The sequence below is a fragment of the Crotalus tigris genome, unplaced genomic scaffold, assembly GCF_016545835.1.
Source record: "Crotalus tigris isolate CLP2741 ecotype Arizona unplaced genomic scaffold, ASM1654583v1 scf7180000017680.1116333, whole genome shotgun sequence".
Taxonomy (NCBI): domain Eukaryota; kingdom Metazoa; phylum Chordata; class Lepidosauria; order Squamata; family Viperidae; genus Crotalus; species Crotalus tigris.
This window is the reverse complement of record NW_024096562.1, coordinates 1,070,054-1,096,950: the sequence shown is the minus strand read 5'-3', so window position 1 is coordinate 1,096,950 and position 26,897 is coordinate 1,070,054.

Below are 26,897 nucleotides of genomic sequence, written 5' to 3'. Positions count from 1 at the left end.
GTAAACTAACCCTAACCCTAAGTAGAATCTTTCTCCTATGGGATTTTGCCATATTTTTTACCATGAAACATAGATAGGGTAGGGAAGAAAGATGATTGCCATCCTAAGCATAGCCACGCACTCCATGTTTTTTGGTGATGTCTATTTCTGTCTATGAGTTCATGGTGACCTAACCCTAACTATAGGTAGAATTTTCCTCCTATGGGGTTTTCCCATGTAGTTTACCAGGAAACATAGATAGAGCAGTGTAAAAAAGTAAATGCCCTTCTAACCATATCCAAGCACTCCGGGTTTGTTGGCGATGTCCATTTTGGTCTACGAGTTCAGGGTAAACTAACCCTAACTCTAAGTAGAATTTTCCTCCTATGGGATTTTGCCATATTTTTTACCATGAAACATAGATAGGGTAGGGAAGAAAGATGATTGCCATCCTCAGCATACCCACGCACTCCATGTTTTTTGGCGATGTCTATTTCTGTCTATGAGTTCATGGTGACCTAACCCTAACCATAGGTAGAATTTTCCTCCGATGGGATTTTCCCATGTAGTTTACCAGGAAAAATAGATAGGGTAGTGTAAAAAAGTAAATGCCCTCCTAACGATATCCAAGCACTTCGAGTTTGTTGGCGATGTCCATTTTGCTCTACGGTTTTATGGTTATCTAACCCTAACCCTACATCGAATTTTCCACCTATGGGATTTTCCCATGTATTTTACCAGAAAATATAGATAGAGCAGTGTAAAAAAGTAAATGCCCTCCTAACCATGTCCAAGCACTCTGAGTTTGTTGGCGATGTCCATTTTGTTCTACGAGTTCAGGGTGACCTAACCCTAACCCTAAGTGGAATTTTCCTCCTATGGGATTTTTCCATATTTTTTACCATGAAACGTAGATAGGGTAGGGCAGAAAGGTGATTTCCATCCTAACCATACCCAGGCACTCCATGTTTTTTGGCTATGTCTATTTCTGTTTATGAGTTCATGGTGACCTAACCCTAACTATAGGTAGAATATTCCTCCTATGGGATTTTCCCTTTTAGTTTACCAGGTAACATAGATAGTGCAGTGTAAAAAAGTAAATGCCCTCCTAACGATATCCAAGCACTCTGAGTTTCTTGGCAATGTCCATTTTGCTCTACGGTTTTATGGTTATCTAACCCTAGCCCTTTGTCGAATTTTCCACCTATGGGACTTTCCCATGTATTTTACCAGAAAAAAAAAATAGAGCAGTGTAAAAAAGTAAATGCCCTCCTAACCATATCCAAGCACTCCGGGTTTGTTGGCGATGTCCATTTTCCTCTACGGGTTCATGGTGACCTAAACCTAACCCTAGGTGGAATTTTCCTCCTATGGGATTTTCCCATGTATTTTACCAGGAAAAATAGATAGGGTAGTGTAAAAAAGTAAATGCCCTCGTAACGATATCCAAGCACTTCGAGTTTGTTGGCGATGTCCATTTTGCTCTACGGTTTTATGGTTATCTAACCATAACTCTACGTCGAATTTTCATCCTACGGGATTTTCCCATGTATTTTACCAGAAAAAATAGATAGAGCAGTGTAAAAAAGTAAATGGCCTTCTAACCATATCCAAGCACTCCGAGTTTGTTGGTGATGTCCATTTTGCTCTATGAGTTCAGGGTAACCTAACCATAACCCTAAGTGGAATTTTTCTCCTATGGGATTTTGCCATATTTTTTACCATGAAACATAGATAGGGTAGGGAAGAAAGACAATTGCCATCTTAACCATACCCACGCACTCCATGTTTTTGGGCTATGTCTATTTCTGTTTATGAGTTCATGGTGACCTAACCCTAACTATAGGTAGAATTTTCCTCCTATGTGATTTTCCCATGTAGTTTACCAGGTAATATAGATAGGGCAGCGTAAAAAAGTAAATGCCCTCCTAACCATATCCAAGCACTCTGAGTTTGTTGGCGATGTCCCTTTTGCTCTACGAGTTCAGGGTGACCTAACCCTAACCCTAAGTAGAATTTTCCTCCTATGGGATTTTGCCATGTTTTTTACGATGAAAAATCCTCAGCATACCCACGCACTCCATGTTTTTTGGCGATGTCTATTTCTGTTTATGAGTTCTTGGTGACCTAACCCTAACTATAGGTAAAATTTTCCTCCTATGGGATTTTCCCATGTAGTTTACCAGGTAACATAGATAGGGCAGCGAAAAAAAGTAAATGCCCTCCTAACCATATCCAAGTACTTCGGGTTTGTTGGCGATGTCCATTTTGCTCTACGGGTTCATTTTGATCTAACCCTAACCCTAGGTGTAATATTGCTCTTATGGGATTTTCCCATGTATTTTACCAGGAAAAATACATAGGGCGGTGTAAAAAAGTAAATGCCCTCCTAACCATGTCCAAGCACTCTGAGTTTGTTGGCGATATCCCTTTTGCTCTACGAGTTCAGGGTGACCTAACCCTAACCCTAAGTGGAATTTTCCTCCTATGGGATTTTTCCATATTTTTTACCATGAAACATAGATAGGGTAGGGCAGAAAGGTGATTGCCATCCTAACCATACCCAGGCACTCCATGTTTTTTGGCTATGTCTATTTCTGTTTATGAGTTCATGGTGACCTAACCCTAACTATAGGTAGAATATTCCTCCTATGGGATTTTCCCTTTTAGTTTACCAGGTAACATAGATAGGGCAGTGTAAAAAAGTAAATGCCCTCCTAACGATATCCAAGCACTCTGAGTTTCTTGGCAATGTCCATTTTGCTCTACTGTTTTATGGTTATCTAACCCTAGCCCTTCGTCGAATTTTCCACCTATGGGACTTTCCCATGTATTTTACCAGAAAAAAAAAATAGAGCAGTGTAAAAAAGTAAATGCCCTCCTAACCATATCCAAGCACTCCGGGTTTGTTGGCGATGTCCATTTTCCTCTACGGGTTCATGGTGACGTAACCCTAACCCTAGGTGCAATTTTCATCCTATAGGATTTTCCCATGTATTTTACCAGGAGAAATAGATAGGGCAGTTTAAAAAAGTAAATGCCCTCCTAACCATATCCAAGCACTCTGAGTTTGTTGTCGATGTCCATTTTGCTCTACGGTTTTATGGTTATCTAACTATAACTCTACGTCGAATTTTCCACCTATGGGATTTTCCCATGTATTTTACCAGAAAAAATAGATAGAGCAGTGTAAAAAAGTAAATGCCCTTCTAACCATATCCAAGCACTCCGAGTGTGTTGGCGATGTCCTTTTTGCTCTACGAGCTCAGGGTAAACTAACCCTAACCCTAAGTAGAATTTTCCTCCTATGGGATTTTGCCATATTTTTTACCATGAAACATCCTCAGCATACCCACGCACTCCATGTTTTTTGGCGATGTCTATTTCTGTTTATTAGTTCATGGTGACCTAACCCTAACTATAGGTAAAATTTTCCTCCTATGGGATTTTCCCATGTAGTTTACCAGGTAACATAGATAGGGCAGCGAAAAAAAGTAAATGCCCTGCTAACCATATCCAAGTACTCCGAGTTTGTTGGCGATGTCCATTTTGCTCTATGGGTTCATTTTGATCTAACCCTAACCCTAGGTGTAATATTCCTCTTATGGGATTTTCCCATGTATTTTACCAGGAAAAATACATAGGGCGGTGTAAAAAGGTAAATGCCCTCCTAACCATATCCAAGCACTCTGAGTTTGTTGGCGATGTCCCTTTTGCTCTACGGGTTCAGGGTGACCTAACCCTAACCCTAAGTGGACTTTTCCTCCTATGGGATTTTGCCATGTTTTTTACCATGAAACATAGAAAGGGTAGGGAAGAAAGATTATTGCCATCCTAACCATACCCACGCACTCCATGTTTTTTGGCGATGTCTATTTCTCTCTATGAGTTAACGGTCACCTAACCCTAACTATAGGTAGAATTTTCCTCCTATGGGATTTTCCCTTTTAGTTTACCAGGTAACATAGATAGGGCAGCGTAAAAAATTAAATGCCCTCCTAACCATATCCAAGTGCTCTGAGTTTTTTGGCGATGTCCATTTTCCTCTACGGATTCATGGTGACCTAACCCTAACTCTAGGTGGAATTTTCCTCCAATGGGATTTTCCCATGTATTTTACCAGGAAAAATAGATAGGGCAATTTTAAAAAGTCAATGCCCTCCTAACCATATCCAAGTACTCTGAGTTTATTGGCTGTGTCCATTTTGCTCTACGGGTTCATGGTGATCTAATCCTAAGGCTACGTGGAATTTTCGTCCTATGGGACTTTCCAATGTATTTTACCAGGTAACATAGATAGGGCAGTGTAAAAAAGTAAGTGCCCTCCTAATCATATCCAAGTACTCCAAGTTTGTTGGTGATGTCCATTTTCCTGTACGGGTTCATGGTGACCTAAGCCTAACCCTAGGTGGAATTTTCATCCTAAGGGATTTTCCCATGTATTTTACCAGGAAAAATAGGGTAGTGTAAAAAAGTAAATGCCCTCCTAACGATATCCAAGCACTCCGAGTTTGTTGGCGATGTCCATTTTGCTCTACGGTTTTATGGTTATCTAACCCTAGCCCTTCGTCGAATTTTCAACCTATGGGATTTTCCCATGTATTTTACCAGAAAAAATAGATAGATCAGTGTAAAAAATTAAATGCCCTCCTAATCATATCCAAGCACTCCGGGTTTGTTGGCGACATCCATTTTCCTCTACGGGTTCATGGTGACCTAATCCTAACCCTAGGTGGAATTTTCCTCCTATGGGATTTTCCCATGTATTTTACCAGAAAATATAGATAGAGCAGTGTAAAAAAGTAAATGCCCTCCTAACCATATCCAAGCACTCTGAGTTTGTTGGCGATGTCCCTTTTGCTCTACGAGTTCAGGGTGACCTAACCCTAACCCTAAGTGGAATTTTCCTCCTATGGGATTTTCTATGTTTTTTACCATGAAACATAGAAAGGGTATGGAAGAAAGATTATTGCCATCCTAACCATACCCACACACTCCATGTTTTTTGGCGATGTCTATTTCTCTCTATGAGTTAACGGTGACCTAACCCTAACTATAGGTAGAATTTTCCTCCTATGGGATTTTCCCTTTTAGTTTACCAGGTAACATAGATAGGGCAGCGTAAAAAAGTAAATGCCCTCCTAACCATATCCAAGTACTCCGAGTTTCTTGGCGATGTCCATTTTGCTGTATGGGTTCATGTTGATCTAACCCTAACCCTACGTGGAATTTTCCTCTTATTGGATTTTCCCATGTATTTTGCCAGGAAAAATAGATAGGGCAGTGTAAAAAAGTAAGTGACCTCCTATCCATATCCAAGCACTCTGAGTTTGTTGGCGATGTCCATTTTGCTCTACGGTTTTATGGTTATCTAATCATAACTCTACGTCGAATTTTCCACCTATGGGATTTTCCCATGTATTTTACCGGAAAAAATAGTTAGAGTAGTGTAAAAAAGTAAATGCCCTTCTAACCATATCCAAACACTCCGAGTTTGTTGGTGATGTCCATTTTGCTCTACGAGTTCAGGGTAAACTAACCCTAACCCTAAGTAGAATTTTCCTCCTATGGGATTTTGCCATATTTTTTACCATGAAACATCCTCAGCATACCCACGCACTCCATGTTTTTTGGCGATGTCTATTTCTGTTTATGAGTTCATGGTGACCTAACCCTAACTATAGGTAAAATTTTCCTCCTATGGGATTTTCCCATGTAGTTTACCAGGTAACATAGATAGGGCAGCGAAAAAAAGTAAATGCCCTCCTAACCATATCCAAGTACTCCGAGTTTGTTGGCGATGTCCATTTTGCTCTATGGGTTCATTTTGATCTAACCCTAACCCTAGGTGTAATATTCCTCTTATGGGATTTTCCCATGTATTTTACCAGGAAAAATACATAGGGCGGTGTAAAAAGGTAAATGCCCTCCTAACCATATCCAAGCACTCTGAGTTTGTTGGCGATGTCCCTTTTGCTCTACGGGTTCAGGGTGACCTAACCCTAACCCTAAGTGGAATTTTCCTCCTATGGGATTTTGCCATGTTTTTTACCATGAAACATAGAAAGGGTAGGGAAGAAAGATTATTGCCATCCTAACCATACCCACGCACTCCATGTTTTTTGGCGATGTCTATTTCTCTCTATGAGTTAACGGTCACCTAACCCTAACTATAGGTAGAATTTTCCTCCTATGGGATTTTCCCTTTTAGTTTACCAGGTAACATAGATAGGGCAGCATAAAAAATTAAATGCCCTCCTAACCATATCCAAGTGCTCTGAGTTTTTTGGCGATGTCCATTTTCCTCTACGGGTTCATGGTGACCTAACCCTAACTCTAGGTGGAATTTTCCTCCAATGGGATTTTCCCATGTATTTTACCAGGAAAAATAGATAGGGCAATTTTAAAAAGTCAATGCCCTCCTAACCATATCCAAGTACTCTGAGTTTATTGGCTGTGTCCATTTTGCTCTACGGGTTCATGGTGATCTAATCCTAAGGCTACGTGGAATTTTCGTCCTATGGGACTTTCCAATGTATTTTACCAGGTAACATAGATAGGGCAGTGTAAAAAAGTAAGTGCCCTCCTAATCATATCCAAGTACTCCAAGTTTGTTGGTGATGTCCATTTTCCTGTACGGGTTCATGGTGACCTAATCCTAACCCTAGGTGGAATTTTTATCCTAAGGGATTTTCCCATGTATTTTACCAGGAAAAATAGATAGGGTAGTGTAAAAAAGTAAATGCCCTCCTAACCATATCCAAGCACTCCAAGTTTGTTGGCGATGTCCATTTTGTTCTACGAGTTCAGGGTGACCTAACCCTAACCCTAAGTGGAATTTTCCTCCTATGGGATTTTGCCATATTTTTTACCATGAAACATAGGTAGGGTAGGGCAGAAAGGTGATTGCCATCCTAACCATACCCACGCACTCAATGTTTTTTGGCTATGTCTATATCTGTTTATGAGTTCATGGTCACCTAACTCTAACTATAGATAGAATTTTCCTCCTATGTGATTTTCCCATGTAGTTTACCAGGTAATATAGATAGGGCAGCGTAAAAAATAAATGCCCTCCTAACGATATGCAAGCACTCTGAGTTTGTTGGCGATGTCCATTTTGCTCTATGGTTTTATGGTTATCTAACCCTAACCCTACGTCGAATTTTCCACCTATGGGATTTTCCCATGTATTTTACCAGAAAAAATAGATATAGCAGTGTAAAAAAGTAAATGCCCTCCTAACTATATCCAAGCACTCCGAGTTTGTTGGCGATGTCCATTTTCCTCTACGAGTTCAGGGTGACCTAACCCTAACCCTAAGTGGAATTTTCCTCCTATGGGATTTTGCCGTATTTTTTACCATGAAACATAGATAGGGTAGTGTGGGATTAATTGCACAAATACCCATAGGCATCTGCCTCAAGGTCCTTGAGATAACGGGCGGACTGCTCCAAACACAGGATGCATACATCAACCATTTGGACAGACTCTGATAAGAACACCTGCTAGCCTTGCATCTGGAGAGTGTCTGTTATTTGATATATTGTAACCACCCCTATATACGTCTTTTGATTACGCTGTGTGATGTAAAAACCTTAGTAACAATTAAAGAGGGTGCTGGGGTCAGCTCTGGGCTCTCATCCCGAGATACCTGCGTGCGTGTCTCATTCTGCATGGGAGACCTCCACATCTGGTGATCCCGACGTGATCCACTGAAGGATACGTCCCTGCCGACCCTTTACTTATCGCCTGGAATAGGCTTGGTGCACCCGACGAAGTTGCTGGCAACTGACTTCTCTTTGTAAGTATGGGGGGTGGAATGTCTCACGCTCAAAAGCAGCATGTGGAAGAGCTGAGGCTACTTGGCAGGAAAAAATATCTTACTGATCAGGAACAGAAATTAACCTGTCACCTTTCTAAATCTGAGGCTGTTAAATTGCTTGTTGACGTATGGGCTAACTGCTCATCCTATCCGGAGTCTGGATCTTTAAAAGTAGACACATGGAGGAAAATTGGTACTGTTCTCCATCAGTCTCCAACAGCCCCCCCCCAGAGATTTTGTGCCTTTGGAAAATTGCCTATACTCTGATTCAAACCTATGCTGAATCGCCTCATCAGCCTTTATTAGATCCTCCACCGTATAAAAATCCGTCTGTTATGTTGGCCACTCCCTTACCCCCTGGAGCAGGTTTTAACCCTTCTGCCCCTGCAAATTCTATGGATCCTGATAAACAGCAAATAGCCTCTTCTGTTCCTGCCACGTTGCCTCCTCTCCCCCAGCCTGGAATCATCCGTGGTGCATTTCAAAAGGCTTTAAACAATGGTGATTTAAGCATTTCTGAACTATCCGAGACAGAGTTGTTCCCTGTTACTTACCAATAGACTGCAACATGCTTACTAGTTGATTGGGAAGCACTTCCCCTGGCTATGATCAGAGAATTGAAAAAGGCTACAAAAGATTATGGCATAACCAGTCCCTATACTAGAGGACTAATACATTCAATTGCTAGTGCATATCGAATGTTGCCTCAAGATTGGAAAGATCTGTTCCGCATGCTTCTTAACGGAACACAATATGTAGTTTTTGAATCTGAATATAAAAGAGAGGCACAAAGCAGAGCTAATCACCCAGGTTCACAATGGACAGCAGAACAACTCTTTGGAGAAGGCAATTTTGCTACCCTTAATGCTCAAGCTCAAACTTTTACTCCCTTTGCATTTCCTATCATTAATGCTTGTGTTCTTTCTGCCATGGCTCGTGTTGATGAGTGTGGAACCCCGATTCAATCTTTTTCTGCCATTCACCAAACTGCAACTGAATCCTATGCAGACTTTGTGAATTGCCTGCAAGTTGCCATTGAGCATCAAATTTCAAACAGAGATGCAGCAAATGAAATCCTCATAAAATTGGCTTATGAATATGCAAATGCAGACTGCCAGTCCATTCTTAAACCAATTGTTTCCACTCCCAAGGCCACCTTAGCAGATTTTCTTAAAGCCTGTCGCATTGTGGGAACCATTGCTTTTCAAATGGACACTCTTGCAGCTGCAATCCAAAAGGGGAATCAACCCCAAGGCACTTGCTTCAATTATACTCTTCAGATGTATTGCAACTTTCTCTTGCTGACTGGGCAGGATCTGTTTCCTGTCATGTTCCCTCTGACCCTCGCTTCCAACTCCTTAATAATGTTTCAATTTCTCTGCATTCTCCCATTTCCTCCTCTCCCATTCCGAACGCTGTCACCCTGTATGTTGATGGCAGCAAGACTTATGGTTCATGTGTATGGAAGGAGGGTGAACAATGGCACACAAAAATTACTCCTCCTCAAACTTCTGCTCAGCGTGCTGAACTTGCTGCTACAATATTGGCCTTACAAACTTTTTCTTCTGAATCTTTTAATCTTATTTTAGATAGTCTTTATGTATATAAAGTTCTCACCTCTTTATCTGATTCATATGTGTCACCCTCACTGGATGACTCTCTCCTCAGTCTATTTCTCACACTTCAATCCCTTCTTCATTCCCGCTCTACTTGTTTTTTTCCTGCTCATATTAGAAGTCACCAACCTTTCCCTGGTATCATCTCCGAAGGCAATGCCAAGGCGGATGCTGCCGCTTTGGCCGCCTCCACTCACCAGGACATTTCTGTCCTTGTTTTATCTCCCATAACTCCATGGGACAGCCATTCATATTTTCATCAAAATAAGAAGGCTTTAATGAAACAATTTTTTTTAACAGCTACGGAGGCTGCGGCTATCATACAACAATGTCCCACCTGCAGCCTCCAAGCACACTCTGTTCCTCAAGGGGTCAATCCAAGAGGGACGCAGAGCTGTCAACTTTGGCAAATGGATGTTATGCAATATTTGACATTTGCCCCCTGGAAATATTTGCATGTTTCCATTGACACCTATTCAGGTTTTATTATGGCCACCCCTCAAAGGGGTGAGTCTGCTAAACATGTTATTAATCATTGTATTCGTACTTTTTCTATCCTGGGCAATCCAAAAGAAATTATGGAGGCTAAAACATATAAGGAACGGTTGCGAGAATTGGGTATGTCTAGTTTAACGAAGAGAAGGACAAGGGGGAACATGATAGCAGTATTCCAATATCTCAGGGGCTGCCATAAAGAAGAGGGAATTAAGCTATTTTCCAAAGCACCTGAAGGCAGGACAAGAAGCAACGGGTGGAAACTAATCAAGGAGAGAAGCAACCTAGAACTAAGGAGAAACTTCCTGACAGTGAGAACAATTAATCAGTGGAACAGCCTGCCTCCAGAAGCAGTAAATGCTCCAACAATGGAAGTTTTTAAGAAGAGACTGGACAGCCATTTGTCCGAAATGGTGTAGGGTTTCCTGACCGAGCAGGGGGTTGGACTAGATGACCTCCAAGGTCCCTTCCAACTTTACTACTACTACTACTACTACTATTATTATTATTATTATTATTATTATTATTATTATTATTATTATTATTATTATTATTATGCATGCAAAAAAGAAAGGGGAAAATACCCCCAGCTTGCCTGGGATACAAAACACTCTTAATCTTGTACTTTTTACCTTAAACTTTTTGAATGTTTCTGGCACCCCTGGCTCAACTGCCGCAAGCAGGCATTTTTCTGCTTCTCCCACAGATTCTTCACGCCCCCAAGAGGTATACTATCGGCGTTTGCCTGATCCCACCTGGAAAGGGCCTGCCTCCCTCATTACTTGGGGTCGAGGCTATGCTGCAATAGACGACCATGGCGAGATCATTTGGACTCCAGCTCGTTGTGTTCGTCCTTATATGGCTCAACGTACACCACCTCAGCCAGGCATATGAGGATCAGGGACTGTGGGCTTTTAATGCTTTTGTACGGGATGCCAGGCTCACTGCTCTTACACTTAACGTCACGAACTGTTGGATTTGCATGCAAATTCCTGGTGACAGTCGTGGTGGTCTTATTTTCCATGCCATCCCGTTCAATGAAACAGGATGGAAGCAGCTGTGGAGCATAACTACAGAGACATTGAATATGACATATGCTGTGGGCGCTCGTATAATGTAACCTGCCAGATTTTGTTTTTATAGCACAGGACTATTCCGTACTGCCATTTATTTGGGAACTTATAGTAACTTATAACTTATAGTTATTATATGGAATTCAGCAAAGAAATGCAAATCCATCAAAAGCAACCTTACTAAGATAAATGACACTTATCGAAGCAATCAATGGACAAACATCAGTACCTACATGGCTTGCCTTGACATGGAATCCATAATAACATTTGCTAATGAGTCTCACCAGGATTATTATGAGTTACCCGATATGTGGCTACTATGTGGCCGTAGAGCCTATCGCCAGGTGCCTAAGGATTGGAAAGGCACCCGTACACTGGGCTTTTTGACTCCTGCTGTATATGCCTTGCCTCATCTCCCTGATGGACGCCTGCGGAACAAACGTGATACTGGTTCCTCGGATCCACCCCTAACATTGGGTGGTAGTTTAGAGACTCAAATCAGCAGAGGAATTCTACCCAATCTAGGAGTTGCCATGAACTATAGGGACCTTCATTTGCTTAACAATTCGACTGTTCATATGTTTAATGAAACAATCAACAGCATTAAAATGATTAATCAAGAAATGGGGGAAATAAGGGAAGTAGTTTTGCAAAATCGGTATGCTTTAGATATTATTTTAGCAGCAAAAGGCGGTGTATGTGCCTTAATTCATTCTCATTGTTGTATGTATATACATGATTTTCAACCTAATATTTCTGCTACAGCTAGGAAAATGGAATCTTTGCTCCAAAATAATCCCTTACGCAGTGATGGATCAGGCACCGTGGATATTTGGGGTGCCCTTTGGTCCTGGCTACCGGATGGATCCTGGCTACGATCTTTGATTTCTATTATAGTGACCATTTTGATATTATTTGTATTGCTATGTTGTTGCATTCAATGTATTCCCTCCCTCCTGCAAATGTGCAAAAATGTTACGCCCTCCATTAGGAAGGACACCTTAATCAGTGAATCAAGATCCCTTCTGGAACTGAAATGAGTAACATTGAAAAAACAGAAAAGCAGGAGATGTGGGATTAATTGCACAAATACCCATAGGCATCTCCCACAAGGTCCTTGAGATAACGGGCGGACTGCTCCAAACACAGGATGCATACATCAACCATTTGGACAGACTCTGATAAGAACACCTGCTAGCCTTGCATCTGGAGAGTGTCTGTTATTTGATATATTGTAACCACCCCTATATACGTCTTTTGATTACGCTGTGTGATGTAAAAACCTTAGTAACATTAAAAGAGGGTGCTGGGGTCAGCTCTAGGCTCTCATCCCGAGATACCTGTGTGCATGTCTCATTCTCCATGGGAGACCACCACAGGGTAGGACAGAAAGGTGATTGCCATCCTAACCATACCCACATACTCCATGTTTTTTGGCTATGTCTATTTCTGTTTATGAGTTCATGGTGACCTAAGCCTAACTATAGGAAGAATTTTCCTCCTATGTGATTTTCCCATGTAGTTTACCAGGTAATATAGATAGGGCAGCGTAAAAAAGTAAATGCCCTCCTAACCATATCCAAGTAATCCGAGTTTGCTGGCGATGTCCATTTTGCTTTATGGGTTCATGTTGATCTAACCCTAACCCTAGGTGGAATATTCCTCTTATGGGATTTTCCCGTGTATTTTACCAGGAAAAATAGATAGGGCAGTATAAAAAAGTAAATGCCCTCCTAAACATATCCAAGCCCTCCGAGTTTGTTGGCGATGTCCATTTTGCTCTACGAGTTCAGGGTGACCTAACTCTAACCCTAAGTGGAATTGTCCCCCTATGGGATTTTGCCATATTTTTTACCATGAAACATAGATAGGGTAGGGCAGAAAGGTGATTGCCATCCTAACCATACCCACGCACTCCATTTTTTTGGCGATGTCCATTTCTGTCTATGGGTTCATGGTGATCTAACCCTAAACCTACGTGGAATTTTCCTGCTATGGGATTTTCTCATGTATTTTAGCAGGTAACATAGATAGAGTAGCGTAAAAATGTAAATGCCCTCCTATCCATATCCAAGTAGTCTGAGTTTGTTGGCGGTGTCCATTTTGCTCTACGGGTTCATGTTGATCTAACCCTAACCCTAGGTGGAATTTTCCTCCTATGGGATTTTCCCGTGTATTTTACCAGGAAAAATAGATAGGGCAGTATAAAAAAGTAAATGCCCTGCTAAACATATCCAAGCACTCCAAGTTTGTTGGCGATGTCCATTTTGCTTTACGGGTTCATGTTGTTCTAACCCTAACCCTAGGTGGAATATTCCTCTTATGGGATTTTCCCATGTAGTTTACCAGGAAAAATAGATAGGGCAGTGTAAAAAAGTAAGTGCCCTCCTAATCATATCCAAGCACTCCGACTTTGTTGGCAATGTCCATTTTGCTCTCAGGGTTCATGGTGATCTAACCCTAACATTTAGTGATATTTTCCTCCTATGGGACTTTCCCATGTATTTTACCCGGAAAAATAGATAGGGCAGTGACATAAAAATCCTTTAAAAATATAGTTGAGAAAGAGATAAAGAATGACCAAACCTTCTTCCCTGATTTTGCCCTACTAGTGAGTGTCTGATTGTGTTTGAGACTTCCAACTTCAGAGCCTTCTGGGCTTTCAAGATCGAAATATATTTTTATATTTTTACTTCAATAAATTCAGTTAAAGGGTCTTTTGGACAGCATTTATTGTATTTGATCTGTCTCCTGCCTTTTATAAGGTGAATACACAAGATGATTTTAAAAATACAAATAAAAGAGGCAAACATTGGGAACAAAACTTGAAATGGCCACCTTGTGCATGTAAAGTAACAGTTTTAGATGGCCTGTCCTGAAGCTCTCAACAGTCAGATAGATTCTTAACACATTCTTAACATTTTCAGTTTACTTCCTCATTTGTTACTTGGTAGTGAAATAGCAGTATATTCAAAGAACTCTGATTGGTTTTCAGTATAACAAAAGAAAAAATACATATACCTATACAATCAATACAAAATATAATAAACATTTTAAAAATTATCTTTAAAAAGCCTCACCACCATTATTGTTTATTGCCCATATGCCTTGTGAAACACAACAGCCTTAAGTGCCTTTTATAGGTCAGTAAGTTAGTGGGCACCATGTACTTCAAGATGGCAGCCCTCTAGAAGGACCATCACTGGGCCCTTGTTCATTTCATTTCATGCATAATGGGGACACAGCATCCCCTCCCCTTGCCACAGGGCAAGTTAAGACTGTGTGGGAGAGACAATACTGCAGGTATCTGGGATCTAAGCCATGTGAGATTTATAGACTTTATAATTAGAAATTTGAATTGGACACTGAAACAAATTGATAAGCAATGCAGTGACCAGAACATAGGTTGCCACACGTTTGAACCAGCTATGGCTTCTAAGTTGTCTTCAAAAGTAGTGCCCAGTATAGGATAGACTAGCTGAGAGGTAATGGGAGTATCAGCCACTATTGTCAGGGTTTTTATTGTGCAGCCAAGAGCATTATGTATGTATGTATGAATGCATTATGACACAATAATTTGTAGAAGAGAAAGGTGGGATGAATGGAAGGATGTATGGATGAATGGATGGAGAGATGGATGGATATGTCGATAGGTAGGTAATATTCTGTTATACACTACTTTATCACTGAAATACTCTGATTGCCTATACTTCTGGTATAGAAGATGCAAACAGTTTTTCCTTTTGGGTTTTAATAAATTCAGGAAAAGTTAGAGGTTTAAAATAGATAAACAAACGATTGTACAATAATGTATTTTAACCACCCACCCCTTCTTTACAATAGGAGCGTTTTGATAGTAGAAGCTAAGAAATAGAGAACTTCCCTTATGGAATGCATTACATAGATGCTTTCATTTGGATCCCTGTACTAAGCAGGATGCTCATTATCACATCTCAATGCCACATATAGGATTACATGAGGTTTTTTAAAATTCTAAATTATACAGTTCTTTTAGCACTTTGATGACTAAAGTATAAGAATCCAAAACAGAATTTTGGCAAAAAATTGAAATGAAAAAATTACCTAAACCTTTTTGAGAATAATAGTTAATATGTTTTGTCTTAATATTTCCCTCTTAGAAAAAAAACGTACAGTGACTCTGTACACATTACATGAAACAAAGCATATTTTTTTCTATATATTACTTTCTCAAAATTCTGAGGAACCTGTGGTCCTCCAGTTGCTATTGAACTACAAGTCCCAGCTGTCCCAGCATATTTAGCCAATAGTCTAAGACAGTGGTGACGAACCTATGGCACGGGTGCCAGAGGCAGCACTCGGAGCCCTCTCTGTGGGCATGTGTGCCGTTGCCCCAGCCTTGCCTCCTCCCATGACCCCCTCCTCACCAGTAGCCCTCCTGGAGAAGAATCAGCCCAGAGCATGGCCCACGCGGAGCAGTGCAGCCAAGGACATGGCAGCCAGGCAGCGTAGACAAGACTCTGCCCTCATGCCCCATCACGCACAGTTGTTGCTGCTGGGTGCAGGCAGAGGGCGTGGCTGCCATGGCGCTGCTGGGCGATCTGCAGCAGGCCCTGGAGGCAATGAATGGCCCTGTGGGCAGGTGGGGTGGGGGCAGAGCAGGGGCGGGGCAAGGGTGGAGCAGGGGCAGGGCCAGTTTTTGGGCACTCGGTCTCTAAAAGGTTCGCCATCACTGGTCTAAGATACTAGATGTTGTACTTGAGAAACATTTGGAGGGCCACATGTTCCAAATCACTGATCTAAAGAACAAATAGGATTCTGTATGTCTGCAACTAAATAGTAAGATGCTGTCAGTGGTGGGATTCAAATATGTGAACAACTGGTTCTCTGTGTGGATGCCACTTCCGGAAGTTCATTCTGGGCCTGGGCAACAAAAAAATAGTTAATGGTTCTGCCGAAGTGGATGCTGTCCTACAGATGTTTTTGTTCTCTCACATGGTATTTTGCTATTTGGCAAAATCCCATTTTATCAGGATAATGTTTTATTCAGTGCCTTTAGTTCATCTTCATCTTTAATTATATTGTTTCTTGTTCTGTCCCATGGGGTCAGTCCATCTAACATAAATTAATAACACTCTTTGCTTTGGAGATAACACGGCAACATGTCCAAATATGCTTAAAAGCCAAACAGAGCACCACTGCATAAATAGTAGGTCTAAGATGCCAACCAAATGAGTTTTTTTTTTTTTTGTAGGCAGCCACCAGCTCAAAGCCCTCTAAGGAAGAATGAGCAAATTGTTCCATTTATGAAGCATTCTGTGCATGGAATGAGTGATTTCACATGGTCCATACCTGAACTTGGGCATTTTGATCCATAAAATGTTCCAAACTTAGGTGGGGAGCAGAGATTATTTTCAAGATATAGTCTTGTAATGGTCTTTCTCTGAATCAACAGCATCAATTATGAGAAGTCACTCCCAGAGATAATGTTGCAGTTTGGGTTCTCTGCTTGGAGATTGTTTCATCTACTTCTACTCCTTGGAAACCTTGAAAGACTGGGAATTGCTTTACAGGGTCATTTTTAAGCTGTGATTTGAATTCATGCCATCTTGTACTTAATATAGGCTGTAAACTGCCACCAAAGGCATACGATAACATATGTCATTTGTCATCCATCTGCTGTGCTGCAAAGAAAATCCAATCTGCTACTATGAGTCCTTGATCTATTTTTACCCCTTTGCTGCTCAGTTTGGAACATATTCAATGCACATATCATCATGAACTATTTCTTACATAGCCTTCAGAAAAAAAAATCTATTTTACAGAAATGCAAGGTGTGAAGTGAAATAAATTGCCAGGTTTTGCTGAAAGCAATCACAGATCTAATAAATTATTTGCTTGGTTCACACATAAGTGTTAATATCCCTATGTATATACAGATGTCAGGATAAAAGTGCAAGTAAAGCCAACCGAAAATTATTCCCATACAAACAGAATAGCTACATTCATATAATCTTCTCATTATTAGTTATGTAGGTTAGGCATTGGGGATAAATATTATTATCAGTCATGATAGGGCTTAATTGCAAAGTCAATCATGATCGGGCTGAATTGCAAAGTCCCCCAATAAAAAGACAGAATTAAGACTCGAGATAATTAGCTTTCAACTAGAATTTATTCATTTTAGTTCACTATCTTCAAGCAAGTTCACATGATCTGTCTTCCTTCCCTTCCTTTCTCCCAAATGCTGCTGCTGAAGAAGCATTGCCAGAAGTACTTATTTCACCTATACATTACATTCAGATCTCAGCCAGCAGTCTTATCAAGCCAGTTACATTCTGTTCTTGAAAATTGGTTTTTAAATTCTTCCACTTCCTCCGAGTAAAAGACAGAGGACCAACTGCAGAAAGTTCACCATCTCCAGCAGCTAGCACAGGCTGTTTGCTTCCACACCCTCCCTGCTTGCAGCCTGCACTCTTACAATCTATTCTTTGGTTGTGTTCCCTTTATTGTCTACAAGGCTGCTTCATCTGCACCCATAGTCCTATTAGTGCAGGCACTGCTGCAGCTCATGAATACAGCAGCTTCTCTTTATTGGAGAAGATCTCCAATAAGAACCCAGTATATTGGTTAAACCTGGATGAAACAGGTTACTGCTGTCAAAACCAGCCAGTGTCTAATTTAGAAAACATCCCTGACCCCTACTATAAAGAGATCAGGGAAACAAATTCTCTAAGGATCCTAATTCTGAAGTATAGTTACAGGAGCTTCAGAGAAATGCACTTTCTTGATACTGAAGCACTGTCTATGCAATGGGTTTTACCAGTACCATTTTTATAGGATAGGGCCACTAAAACACATAAAGACAAGCAAGTAGGTAAGGTATTGTATTTTCAAAGATTTATGCTATGTTAATAAGTTGGAGAACAAGATTTAAGATTGTTTTGAAGACTTTTGTTGCATTGCCTCATAGTATCTCATAATGTTTGTTGTCTCTGCACTTGTTTTTATAAAAGTCAGTTCTCCATAACAGGCTCTTTAATTTGTAAATCTCCTAATCTGTGCATTACATTGATTATGTCTCCTTATATCTCAAAGAAAATTGCAGAGTGAATTTGGGCAAATAACTATTTCTTTGCCTAACATATAATACCTGACTGAAAACTGTTGAAGATCAAACAAGTAGACTGAATGCAATGCTTTCAGTTCTGTAAAAAAACACTGAATATAAATAAATGATATATCCAATACAGACCTGAATTGAACTGGTCCTTATAACAGTTGATCTCTCAATTAATGCTCAACACATATGCTAAATTATGAAATACAAACTACAAAATAACAGACATTTGTTTGTTGACATATCCAAGCACTTTCCACAGCTTTGACTAAATAGCAAGTTGTCTTTATTCTCAGACAATGCCCAGGTCCTGACCATTCCCTGGAGCTATATAAAGTCATAAAGGCTTTTTATGAGCAAGTGGGGTTTTAAAATAGAGTGCCATAATTTTCTAATCATTGTTTGTTTTTAAGCTATTTTGGTTTATTTAATTGAATTTTCTACATGTGGTAGTCTAATTGTATACCCTGATCCCCAGAGAGTAATGTTCTTCCTAAGTCTAACCAATAGCACTTGCTTGTTATATGCCAAACTATAAATTGAGGAAAGATATCACATTTATGTTTTAAGAAAGACATGATTTTATTATGAAATAACTCAAGAACCAAGCAGATTAATAAATGACAACTTCACTTTCTTTGACGACAGAACTTCAGCTCAAAGTTACTGGTCCGTTACAACAAGGAAGAGCTGATGACAGCAGAAAAGCAATTTCACAGTCATTAATTTGTTCTCCTATTTGAGCTAAGGAAACTTCCAAAATGTGAAAATAGCTTTTCAATTTTCAAGTTCATGAACATGGTGTTATAAGTTGTTTACCTGTCTTTGGCTGTGGTAAGAAGAGCTCTAATGACAACTGGTTTTCAATGATGAGAAAGCAATTGGGTATTTGGATAGGATAGCTCATTCATTAACTGTCATAGTTTTGTTCAAGAATCCCCTGTGAGAGGAACGGGTATATTTGATAAGAGAAAGTGATGATTCCATGACAATAAAGTGGAAAAAATGACATTCTTGGTGCAAAGAAGAATGAGGGTAAAAAGTGAAGGGAAGAAATATTTCTTTAAAAGATGGGTGATCTGGTACAAAGCATTTTCTGGAGCCTTCTCATCACAGCAGGATGAAAATGAGACTCAGGGATGAGAAAGCATGCCATTTGAACTTATCTGTGTCTGGAAAGTCAGCACAGTTTAAATACAGGTTCTGATGTACGTACATAGGATATATATAACACAAAAAGAATCTATATTGTAAGCAAAAGATGGCCAATGAAGTCTTTGCTTTAAAGAGAAATTGCCATAAGCAGATATGAAAAGAACTCTACAATGAATTGGAGTTGGGATAGGCAGTCTTCATTGATGTTTATATTGCTATAAGTAAACAAATATTTTAAGATTTATATTTAGTTTTTATTCATTCTCTAGTTCAAAATAACAGGAAGCTGTATCACCAGTTTTCAGTGATTATGGTTAGGGATCACTCTGAGATTTTCTGGACTAAAGATTGACCTAGAGCAGTGTTTCTCAACCTTGACAATTTTAAGGCATGTTGACTTCAACTCCCAGAATTCCACAGCCAGCAATGCTTAAAGTCCACATACCTTAAAATTGTCAAGGTTGAGAAACACCGACCTAGAGCCACAGTTTGCTGTCCTTGAACTAGAGTTATGCAAATGCTGATATGATATTTTCTTTTTCCATTTATGACATACTTATGTGACTGGAGAGAAACAAGCCCATCAAAGCCACATGATGATGTTAACATTTGATAATTTTTGAGAGCTATTTGTGGTTGACCATATGAAATAGAACATTATAAATATGTTCAGGAGATATGTTTGGCTATTAGTGATAAGATAGGAAGTGATAGGAAGACAAATCTTTGTATTTGGCAATTTTGGAAAGAGCCAGTTTAACTAATGGACTTCATAGATATTTGTAGTATAAAGACACAAAGAAGGGCAAAAATGTATATTATTATTATTATTATTATTATTATTATTATTATTATTATTATTCAAAGTTTGATAAATTGAATTGATAAATAGAATTTTGCAAAGGAAATACTAAACTCAACAATTCCACCCCTAGCTTCCCCTTCAAATGCTTTTCATGTTGGAGATGATTACAGCAAGAAAAATGCAATTTCACATGCAAATATGGTTGATTCAGACTCTACAAATAGATTAAAAACACAGCAAGAAGTACTCACTGAAGGCTGGAAGATACCATGGTTGATGTACTTACAAACTGGTAGAAGAAGAAAATAAGATCTCAAGAAGGAAGGATGAATATTAAGGGGAAAAAATTGAAACACTCATACAAAACCAACACCACCCATTAGGGTACATGTATGAACTTTTACTTAGTTTTCTTTAAAGAAAACTGTTACAACACAACAATGGAAAGAAGTATGGACTAGAGCTGCAAAAGTTACACATAACGCAAAGGAAAATTGGTACAAAATGTTCTATAGATGGAACAATTTGATCAATAATAACTGAGATAAACAATAATAAATGTTGCCAATGCTGTGAAAGAAAAGGAATGTTTTATCACATGGGTTGGACCCTGAAAAAATATTCCTAGTACAAGGTGGAAAATTTTGTAATTTAAACTTAAAATGAAACCACAACATTTCTTATTAGGTATAATTTTATAAAAAAATCAAATAGAAATATTATTAAGGTGACCAACCATCTTCCTTTAGGGAGGACAGTCCTCCTTTTGTAAGTTCTGCCCTCCCTCAAAAAGTGTCCTCCTTCATGTCCTCCTTTTTGATGTTTGAAGACTAATCTGCAGGGCTTTTTTCCCCCTCATAGAACGCTCAGAACGGTGTTCCGGCACCTTTTTTTGAAGTTTTTTTTTTCAACTTTGTTTTTTTTATTTACAATTTTTTTTCTTCAATTTATTTGTGTCCTCCTTTTTATTGTAAAAAAGTTGGTCACCTTAATATTATAGTTAAATAATACAGCAGCAAATATAAATTGGAAAATAAAGTTCTGACAATATTTGACTGGGAGCTTTGGTGAATACACACCCATGGAGAAACAGTACACACATATACACGTCCAACAAATTTAAGCAACTATGTGATTCCCATACAATAATCACATTGCAACATAATAAACATAATCAGCTTGGCTTCTAAGGAGGCTTAAATATTAAATACTGGTAGGAGGTGGGAGCAAGGATTGTTAAGACTGACTGGAGATGTGGAAGCTTAGACGCAACCTATTTTCATATTTGGTGGACTTGTAGAGATATAAAAGCTTTTTGGATTAAGATTTGGTGGAATATTCAAAAGATTTTTAAGAGAAAGATAAAGTTTACTCCGCAATTATTTTTGTTGGGTATTATTGCAGATTTTGATGTCAAAGAAATTAATTTGATGCTGAATCTTATAATAGCTGCAAGATTACTGGTGGGGCAATATTGGAAGAAAAATTCTTTGCCTACTATGGAAGAATGGATAGTTAAGGTGTCTAATTTAGCAGAAATGGCGAAAATCTCTGCCTATTTAAAGGACCATTCACAAGAAAAATATATTTCGGTTTGGAGAAGATGGATTGATTATATTCAAAAGAAATATGAGACTGAAAAGTATTATCTTGCTTATGAGTAGATTTTAGATTATTTTTAATATTTCAATATGGTGGAATTTATATTATTTTTAGTATTATGGTTTAATTATATTGTTATTATTGTTCTTAATTTGTTAATACTTGTTTTGAAAAGGAGTTAAAGTGTGTTATGGATTTGATTGATAGTATAGTCGGGTTATGTTAGTTAGATTATGTTTGTTTATTTTTTACCCTATAATCAGCTCTGGAAAATGGGGGAAGGGGGGAAGGGGTGGGAGGGGTTTGGGTTATATTGTATTAAATTTGTAAAACTTTTAATAAAAAAAAGACTGACTGGGAAACTGTCATGGAGCATTGAAAATAAAAATTGCATCAATGCCGCAGCAGCCAATAGCACTGAAGCAGTTAAGCTTTTCTAAATTTTATTTCTTTGTAAATAAATGGATTCTGGATTTTAAGAGTTACACCATTTCAGATACCTCTGTTCAAAAATTGTTTACTATGATGCATCGTTTCACCCAGTTAATGGTCATGACAACAAGAGTTTTAGTAGATAGATAACAAATATTTTGTGGTAATCTGCAGCAGTTTTTTCTCACACATTTATACTCTACTTTCATACTTTGTATGAAAAAAGGCAAATAATTTTATACTTGTAATATGAATAATTTAAATTGTAATTGATATCAATAGACTATATATTTTCCCTTTTTCTGTTCTTGATAATAAAGCATTAATAATTTTAATTAATAATGATCAAAAACATTAAAAGAAAAAAAGGGAACACAGAAAGCTTTAAAAGGAAGCTTTTATTCAACTCTCATTATTTTATGTAATTCATATTTATTCTATTATTCATTATAAATTAATGCTTTAATCACACTCCTGCTTTGTTAACATAAGATTAAATAAAACAAGGGATTTATTTATTTAAAAATAAAAAAACAATTTGAAAAAATATTCGGAGAGACAGGTATATCAAATTATTGATTTCAGTGTTCAGAAATGACTGGTTATCCATGCCAGCAACACAATCACTGATGTATTCCTATAACTAAGACAGATTGCTCTACATTTAGGCATTCTTAACTTGTAAAGAATATACTACTTCATAATTTTTCTGACTGACTAGGATATTATATACCTACTGCTTATAAGTTCTTAATGTTTTACAGTCATTATTCATATTTCATTCAAAGTCTTCAAGTTCAAATTCATTTTTATCAAGTTTATATTAAATAATGGTAAACATTAGTTAGTCTGCTGTTCTGTAAATGTTTATCATTAGTTTCTTGAATAGCAGTATGTGGAGTGCATGTAAAAATCATAATTGTATTTCATGTGGGTTGTATTTATTTGAAGAAGTGGTATATTCCTAAAGAACCCATAGATATTTTTTTCAGAATAACCAGAATTACTTGCAAATGAAACTAGTACTACACAGATCATATTTAGCGATCAGACTGATGTTCAATCTAGCCCTGAACATCCATAGAGATCTTTGTGGTCTTTTTAAAATATGTTTTTGAGATAGTTTCACTCAGTCTGAAATATTGGGATCTGGAGCTGCATATGTCTTAAGCTTGCACTGCATCATTAAGGTGACCAATCGTCCTCCTTTAGGGAGGACAGTCCTCCTTTTGTAAGTTCTGTCCTCCCTCAAAAAGTGTCCTCCTACATGTCCTCCTTTTTGATATTTGAAGACTAATCTGCAGGGCTTTTTTTCCCTCATAGAACGCTCAGAATGGCATTCTGGCACCTTTTTTGATGGTTTTTTTTTCAACTTTTGCATGAGCTGTGCTACTCCCGCTATTGGTTTTCGAAAGCCAATAGGAATTGCTGCTGAGCACACCAGAACACCTGGCTGGCAAACTTTGCACATGCAAGTTGTCTGTATTATTGTTGCAATGAATAAAATGTTTCTTTTATTTACAATATTTTTTTCTTCAATTTATTTGTGTCCTCCTTTTCATTGTAAAATAGTTAGTCACCTTAGCATCAGGAAACTATGGGAGCAATTTCAATTGAGAACAATGAGACCTTTTTGTCTGCCATTTGCATTGTTAGAGAGAAAGAAAAAAATGAATGCATTTTAATGGATGGCCACATAAATAGCAAGAACCAGAGAAATGTTTTGGACTAAAATTGGGGGTGGGGTGGGGGAAATGTTTAAATGCTGGTGTTCCTTTGTGACATTTTCAAATAAAAATGGTGGGTTCTGTGCACAATAAAGAGTGTACAAATGAAGAGTGATTTGACCTTAGACATTTTGCATGTAGATGCAAATGTGTCAGGCATAGTCATAAAAATACTGTGTTGAACAGATGAAACAGACCAAAGGCTATTCAATTTGAAAAAAGAAGCTATACCTATTGTGTTTTACATCAAGTTCAGTTGGTGTGGTTGCTGCTTTCACTATTGCACAGAGAAGAAAAAAAGATTCATGTGACAAGCATCCTTGTAGTTTTGATATTCAGACACAGTGGGATGTTTTGTGGAAAGACTGCAATGCAACTAAAGAGTAAGCTAACAGTGAGAACAATTAACTAGTGAAGCAGCTTGCCTTCAGAAGTTATGGGTGCTCTATCACCGGAGATTTTTAAGAAGAGATTGGACAGCTATTTGTCTGAAATGGTATAGGGCAAACCTATGGCACGCATGCCACAGGTGGCACACAGAGCCCTCTCTGTGGGCACACGCAGCATCGCCCCAGTCCTAGGCCTTCAGCTGGGTTTTATAAAACCTTTTTGCTTTAGGCCTCTGCCACCATGTGAAAAAAAATCAATCAATCAATCAATCAATCAATCAATCAATCAATTTCAACTTCTCATGGGAAAAAAAAGATCTCGCAAAGTTGGAATTGATTGATTGAACTTTTTAGTCCAACTCAGTCTGCTGTTACCACTGCAGCCACACCTACCCAATGGGCCATGCCCACCCAGCACCCGATGATACATAAATGGGTTTTGGGTTGCAGTTTGGGCACTCGGTCTCTAAAAGGTTCGCCATCCCTGGTATAGGGTCTCCTGCTTGAGCAGGGGATTGGACTAGAAGACCTCCAAGGTCCCTTCCAAGTCTTCTCTTATTCTGTTATTCATCCTGTTATTCATTCTGTTATTCTGTTATTTGTAGCAAAAAGAATAAATAACCTGGAATATTGCTTGGTGTCACTCAAGCAACTTCTCAGAGCAGCATGATTTCTTAAAATGTTTTATCTGGGCTGTGGAACTGCATTATAAATTTCAGCTCATTATACAGATTCATGAACTTATACAGAGATGAAATTGGCTACTTTTCAGATGGCTGCAGAAAGAAGATTGGCAAGCAAAATGAAAGCCAGGTATGGATTTTATGAATGAGTTTCTGGAAACAGCATATTCTAGCTCTCAAATTAGTGGTGCATTTTAAGCGGAGCAGCTCACTGAAGTGAAGCTACAGTTTGCAACTACAAATTGTGTGATATAATTTGCCCCAATTTAAGGGTTATTTATACATTATAAAACCCATACAGAAGCTGTCAAAAAACGAACAAGCAACCCTCTCCCAAAGGGTCTAAGATTGCAGTATCTGTTTATAAGGCTTGATGGTGAACAGCATTTGGAGGCTGGGGGCAGGGGAGTGGGCATTATATGAAAAGAAGCCTATTATCCATTTCCTTATTGGTCATAGATTTTGTATTCTGCCTATAGTCTGATTTAATGTAAATATTTGTATTTTTTTTTCTAGGAGTAACATATACAGTTGCCCATAGCTTTCAGATTTGCAGGTGCATACAAATACAGTAATGTAATATAGCACAAAATAATTGTGTAGCAATGAAGTCTAGCACAAAATAACAAGCTTGATGCATTCCCATTATATAAGATTTTTTTTTTAAAAAAATCAGGTGGGTATGTGTGTGTGTGTGTGTGTGTGCATTTGTAATTTGGATCAAAAAGCCTTTTGTAAATTGGATCACAAAGCCATTTATAAATGGGATCAAACATTGCTTACTGGTGTACACCGCTTAGAGAGTCCTTGCACTTAAAGCGGTATATAAGTCTCTTAAATAAATAAATAAATAAAGTGCATGAATATAGAACTTAAGTAAAATCTGAAAATTTAACTGAAAGACTAACCAAGGCAAATTGTCAGGAATAAGAAAGTTTGAATGTTGTAGAAAGAAATTCATAAAGAAATGATTACCTAGGCATTCCCAATCCTATATAATATTTCTCATGATAAAATAGGATTTTGATAAATTACTAATCCTGGGTTAGCAACAATGGTATTTTTGTATATTACAATGGTTAATTGAAAAGCTACTTGTAATCCATCTCACATGCAACCTGCTTTCCTATAACTGTGTCTTGCCCCCCCCCCCACATCTCTTCCAAATTTAAATCCTACATTCATATAATCGTTTTAGGCATTTGATGAAGTGAGGTGCAGCTTATTGAATTATGCTTTTTGCTAAAAATTGTTAGTGGGAAAAGATGCTTCAAAATTCTGTTGCTTTGTTTTTACTTCCATGAACTAACACAACACTCTTCTTACAATAACTCTGACTTATAGATATCTAATAAGGTCTATGTAGACAATGTAGTAGTGACAGATTTTATTTTCCTGGACTCCAAGATCACCTCAGATGGGGACTGCAGCCAAGAAATTAAAAGATGCTTGCTCCTGGGGAGGAAAGCTATGGCAAATCTAGACAGTATACTAAAAAGTAGAGACATCACCCTGCCAACAAAAGTGCGTATAGTCAAGGCCATGGTTTTCCCAGTTTCAATGTATGGCTGTGAAAGTTGGACCATAAGAAAGGCTGAGTGCCAAAGAATTGAGGCCTTTGAACTATGGTGCTGGAGAAGACTCCTGCGAGTCTCTTGGACTGCAAGGCATTCAAACCGGTCAGTCCTAGAAGAGATCAACCCCGACTGCACTTTAGAAGGCCAGATCCTGAAGTTGAAACTCAAATACTTTGGCCACCTAATGAGGACTCACTGGAGAAGGGCCTAATGCTGGGAAAGATTGAGGGCAATAGAAGAAAGGGATGACAGAGAATGAGGTGGCTGGATGGAGTCATTGAAGCAGTAGGCGGGAGCTTAAATGGACTCCAGAAGATGGTAGAGGACAGGAAGACCTGGAGGAATGTTGTCCATGGGGTCGCGATAGGTCGGACAAGACTTCGCAATTAACAATAACAACAGACAATGTGGTAATCTATACATTTAATCTATGTGTCTAT